Below are 6126 nucleotides of genomic sequence, written 5' to 3'. Positions count from 1 at the left end.
TGATATGCTAGCAGAAGACCTGAGAGCTCTATTGGGCTGATATGCTAGCAGAAGACCTGAGAGCTCTATTGGGCTGATATGCTAGCAGAAGACCTGAGAGCTCTATTGGGCTGATATGCTAGCAGAAGACCTGAGAGCTCTATTGGGCTGATATGCTAGCAGAAGACCTGAGAGCTCTATTGGGCTGATATGCTAGCAGAAGCTCTTTCAGATATCCTGGTGCTGTGCCAGTGAGAGCTTGCACACAGGGGAGCTGTCCCTAATTACGTCTTCAACCATTTCATTTTTAAAGCATGCACAGCAGGGTGTGAAGCACGTCAGTTGTCCTCATAGACATTGAACAAGGACAGGGGGGGGGGGTATTACATCAAAGTTGCTAAAAGAAATGGCTTATTTTGATGAGTCTCGTGAGATTGATCAAAAATAACCCTGGATTGTCCTTTAGCGACATTGATGGAATACCCCCCAGGTTATTGTATGAGGTAGTAATTGTAATGCACGTTCTGTTGTTGCAGAGATAGATGATCTGTCTTCTAATAAGGTAACGTAACTCATCTTGAATCTTTTCAGCCACACAACACGATGTCTTTTATTCTCTTTCTCCTCCACAGAATGATTACGTCATAGGGTATTTATCATGTGACCTGTCCAAACTGGAGCATTTGATTTAGGCAAGGCAAGGCAAGGCAAGGCAAGTTTATTTGTACAGCACATTTCATACAACAGGGGCAATTCAAAGTGCTTTACATACATTATTTTTAAAAATACAGCAAGAGGAGCATAGTAAGTAAATAAAAAAATACAATGAATAAAAGCAAATATAAGAAGTAAATAGATAAAACATTTAATGAGACAATAGTTAATGGAAAAAAAGACATTGAAAGAAGTGTTTGTGTTTAATCATAACTGCTGCAAAACATGAAGTTTTTTTTTTTTTTGCTTAGATTTTAATATTTGAAGGGTTTGGGCCTGTTTTGATTTAATGTCAAACTGGAGAACAATTTCCGTGCTTCTTTCCTTCCTAACACACTGTGTGATCCTCCTTTACATGGCAGAGCCCAGCTCAACACATAACCTCATCTCTGGACCCCGTGCTCCCCGAGGACCCTGCCCTGTGAGTAATCATTTGTTTACCAAACCAAGACATACAGTGCTAGAAAAATTAATGTTTTTCTGATGACGTAATCTGATGACGTAATCATTCTGTGGAGGAGAAAGAGAATAAAAGACATGGTACTGTGTGGCTGAAAAGATTCAAGATGAGTTACGTTACCTATACGTTACCTAATAACAGAAAGTGCATTACAATTACTACCTCATACAATAACCTGGGGGGTATTCCATCAATGTCACTATGAATGAATGAATGAATGAATGGTCTTTATTGGACAATAAACTTTATTGGACTTTAAACTTTATTGGACTTTAAAGGACAATCCAGTGTTATTTTGATAAATCTCGCGAGACTCATCAAAATAAGCCTGGATTTTCATTTAGCAGCTTTGATGTAATACCCCCCCTGTCCTTGTTCAACGTCTATGAGGACAACTGACGTGCCTCACACCCTGCTGTGCATGCTTTAAAAATGAAATGGTTGAAGACGTAATTAGGGACAATAAACTAATGTTTTTCTGTACTGTTATAATTTAAGCCCTGTGTCCTCAAATATGCCCCCCCCCCCACCGTCTCTCTCTCCCCTGATAATTGTTATAATACAGTTGATGATGAGCTGACATTTTTTTCATTGTTCGTCATGAAATAAAGTCCATGGAAACGTTTGTGCGTTTTTTTGTGTTGTTGTTGACATGGGTTCTTTGAAATATACCGTAATAAAGGAATGTTGTTGCTAATGTCTTATTTGTATGTTTTTTTTTGGTGTGCATATGTGTAACCTACAAACAGTATTGCCTATTTCCAATGACTTCAAAGCATGTTAGCAGATGGGTAAATTGTGGCCATGAAGGGATGCACATGGTCAGCACAACATTCAAACAGGCTGTGGCATTCAAGCTATGATTGATCGGTGTTAACAGGACCAAAGTGTGCCAAGAAAATAATTCCCCACACCATTACACCACCTGGATGAATGAGGAAGTGTACAGGAGGTGTTCCTAATAAAGTGTCCAGAGAATGCATGTGCAACCCCAGTCTTTATTGGAGGTCTTACCAGGGCCATATGGATCGAGGTACTCTGAGTCTGAAGCAGGCTTGGCCCCTGACCAGACCACCCATGTTGGCAGGGCCTCATCTCAGGGATAAGAGTATCCATGGTAACAAAGAACATCCCACAATGCCTTGCATGCTGAGGGCTGAGAGTGTAATGGAGTCATATCGGCTGGTGATGAATGCTACTGTGCCCTAATAATGCTGAATCAACTGACAGATCACATTATCTCCAGATAATGAAAACATACTTATAACAAAGAGGCCTTAAAACCTAACTTTCTAATAGAGCCTTTTATTAGCCTTTTTAAATTGAAATTTGTATTGTTTTTTTATTTTTATTTTAAATATTCTTGTTTTTAATCTGTAGCACTTTGAGATTTCCTTATGCAAAGTGCATTACAAATCAAATGTATTATTATTATTATTATTATTATTACAAGCAAAATAATTATTGAGAGAAAATGGCAACACATATCAGAATCAGAATTTATTTTAATATTTTAAGGCTAATAGGTTTTTCAACATTGCAATTGCAGCAAGATACAATACAGTTACAATACAGACAATACAGAGTAAAGTAAAAAATAATACATAATAAAATAATAATAAAGTAATAAAAGAAAAATACTTGATTTAAAAGTGATGATATTGGATTATCTTCTGTTGTTTTTTGTGATATATTGCTCTGATCTAGTTTCACGGTAATATGATATTATCACATTCCTTACTGTCAGACTATAAACCATGTAAGCACAGTTGTAATGATGTATCATTCTCAGCCAAGAGGCTATAAACTATAAACTACATTAACATTTTGTGTGGCTACTGATCCCAGATAATTATTTAAAGATTGCTCAAGGTAGACAGTTAAGATAAAGTTTATTCACAGCGCTCGATGTGTTCCGTCACATGCAGACAGAGAACGCACCCAGAATGATATTCACAGTGCCAGGGGATAGTTGATGATCAAGCAAAGATACAAATCATTCTACAGACAGGGCGTCATTGAGTCTAGATAGAGTTGTTGACCAGAAGCCCTCATCCCAAAAGGAGCTGGTCGTCATGACAACCCAGTTACTTGATTCTAGTCAGCTGGTTGGCTGGTCCTAAATATACTGACCTATTGACCCAGTCTCTACACTGGCCCCCTAGTCAAGTTACATGTTGCAGGGTGCATGGCATGAGACAGAGATTGGCTGATCTGTCAACAACTTAGATATTACAGCTTGATTATGCTTACTGATGAGTTTATACATAGTGTCTAGAGTTTACCTATGTACAATGAAAAACACATCCTATCAATCAATAAATCCGATCTAAAGAAGGTTTGTCTGGGTATGTTTGAATGTATTGGGCTAATCCCTCCCACTGAAGGCTGAATCTGTTATGGCCATTTTTACTTTGGGCTTTTATTTTGGATGACTTGTGCTTAATGTTTGGAGTTATATTTATATTTCATGATTAATGTTTATTTTATGTTTTTGGTTATTTATGTTATGAATAATGTTTTGTTTTTATGTTTTTGGTTATAGAATTATTTGTGTTTTATTTGTAATAGGTTGTCATGTGGTGAGGTGAGAGAGGCCCAGGTGTGTTTAGGTAGACAGTTAGTAGCATCTGGGTCAAGGGAAACAGGTTAGTTTGGAAAAACATTATTTTGACCACGTTCACGCTGTTCTTTAATCCCATACCTTACCGTCTGCTTGATTAGTCGTTTTTATTTTCTTAAGATTGTTGTCTTTATTTGCACTTGACACCACAGACCTCATTGTCTCTTAGCTTGTTTTATAGCATTTTCGCTTTTTAATTGTCCAGTGTGTAATATTTGTGATATATTATATGTGTATATGTTTGTGAATATGTGAATATGTTTTCTGTTTTTGCACCTTCAGAAGAACCATTACAATGTCATTGTATAGGCAACTGTACAAGGACAATAAAGTCTATTCTATTCTATTCTATTTATTTTCATTTCGTTGGATTACTTTTGATTACTTTTCATTTTTCTACAACATAGTGTGGCGTGCGTTCTCATCCAACCCGGACTAGAACTGTTTATAACTGTTTTCATTTGCATGGTGGAATTGGTGGCGACAATATCTATATTACAACCATGTCTATATTACAACCATGTCTATACAGTGCTGCCTTCAAGTGGCCGAAGGTGGTGGTGAATGGTTGACCAACGGAACACGGTCAGGGCCTGGTCACTACCTCAGAAGAGAATAACACAAATAAATGATGTTGTTTCTTGTAATACAATTATTACAATATACAGTTACTGATCGATTAACAACCTACAGGGTCATGTTCTGATAGTCAAACACTATCTAGGAAAGAAAGAGAATGAAAGAAAAGATTTATGGAAGAAATACAGAAAGAAAGAAAGAAAGAAAGAAAGAAAGAAAGAAAGAAAAGAAAAGAAAGACAAAGAAAGACAAAGAAAGAAAGAAAGAAAGAAAGAAAGGAAGAAAGAAAGAATAAGAGAAGGAGAGAGAGAGAGAAAGAGATGAAGAAAGAAGGAAAGAGAGAGAGAAAGAGATGAAGAAAGAATGAAAGAGAGAGAAAGAGATGAAGAAAGAATGAAAGAGAGAGAGAAAGAGATGAAGAAAGAATGAAAGAGAGAGAGAAAGAGATGAAGAAAGAATGAAAGAGAGAGAGAAAGAGATGAAGAAAGAATGAAAGAGAGAAGGAAAGAGATGAAGAAAGAATGAAAGAGAGAGAGAAAGAGATGAAGAAAGAAGGAAAGAGAGAGAGAAAGAGATGAAGAAAGAATGAAAGAGAGAGAGAAAGAGATGAAGAAAGAATGAAAGAGAGAGAGAAAGAGATGAAGAAAGAAGGAAAGAGAGAGAGAAAGAGATGAAGAAAGAATGAATGAGAGAAGGAAAGAGAGAGAGAAAGAAAGAGATGAAGAAAGAAGGAAAGAAAGAAGGAAAGAAAGAAATAGATGAAGAAATACAAGGTAACAAGGTATATTTGAGGTGTCCTAGCTTGCAGCTGTGGGTCCAGAGCAGGGAACTCTATTACCCATCAGGCTCATCTAGCAGAGAGGCCATGGTGGCCTGTGTTCACCAGAGGGCAGAATATCCTCACACATCATCACGTATGAGAAGACTTGTTCTTTATGGATTAAGTGTTGCTAAAGTCATATCTTAATAGTTAATAGTAGTTATACACACTGTCTCTTAATAGAGACTTGCATAGTGGGCTTGCATATAGTGTTATTTTGGTAGTAGAAAAACATTTAAAGATGTTTCGATAGATAGATTTGCTGGGTAATTGAAAGAAAGTGAGATCTTATTATGGTAGTGGATGAAGTTAAAGATTGGCTTGGTGGGTTGGTTGGATGAATAAATAAATAGATAGATAGATAGATAGATAGATAGATAGTAGATAGATAGATAGATAGATAGGTAGATAGATAGATAGGTAGGTAGATAGATAGATAGATAGATGATAGATCGATCGGTCGGTAGATAGATAGATAGATAGATAGATAGATAGATAGATAGATAGATAGATAGGTAGATAGATAGATAGATGGATAGGGGTATAACTGGTAGCCAAGAGAGTGCATTGGGGCGGCTGTGGCACAGGAGGTATAGAGCCGGCATCTAATGATCACAAGGTTGGCAGATTGGCGGTTCGAACCCCGTTGAAGGGCCCTAAGGCAAGACACTGAACCCCAAATTGCTCCCAATGAGCGGGCCGGCGCCTTGCATGGTAGCTTGCCGCCATTGGTGTGTGAATGTGTGTGTGAGAGAGGCCGTTGTAAAGCACTTTAGAATAAGGCGCTATGCTATATAAGTCGGTCCATTCGTGTAATCTTTCCATGAATACAGGTCTCCTGCTGTTTGGATTCAAGAGTTGTGAAAGTTCCATCGCCGCTGAGGTAACAATGGGGCTCTCAGAATGTTGGCACACATCAACATTCCACCATGTTAAAGGTTTTTGAGGGTT

This window comes from Nansenia antarctica (assembly GCF_963989245.1).
Source record: "Nansenia antarctica genome assembly, chromosome: 17".
Taxonomy (NCBI): Eukaryota; Metazoa; Chordata; class Actinopteri; order Argentiniformes; family Microstomatidae; genus Nansenia; species Nansenia antarctica.
Note: the sequence above shows the minus strand (reverse complement) of the source record.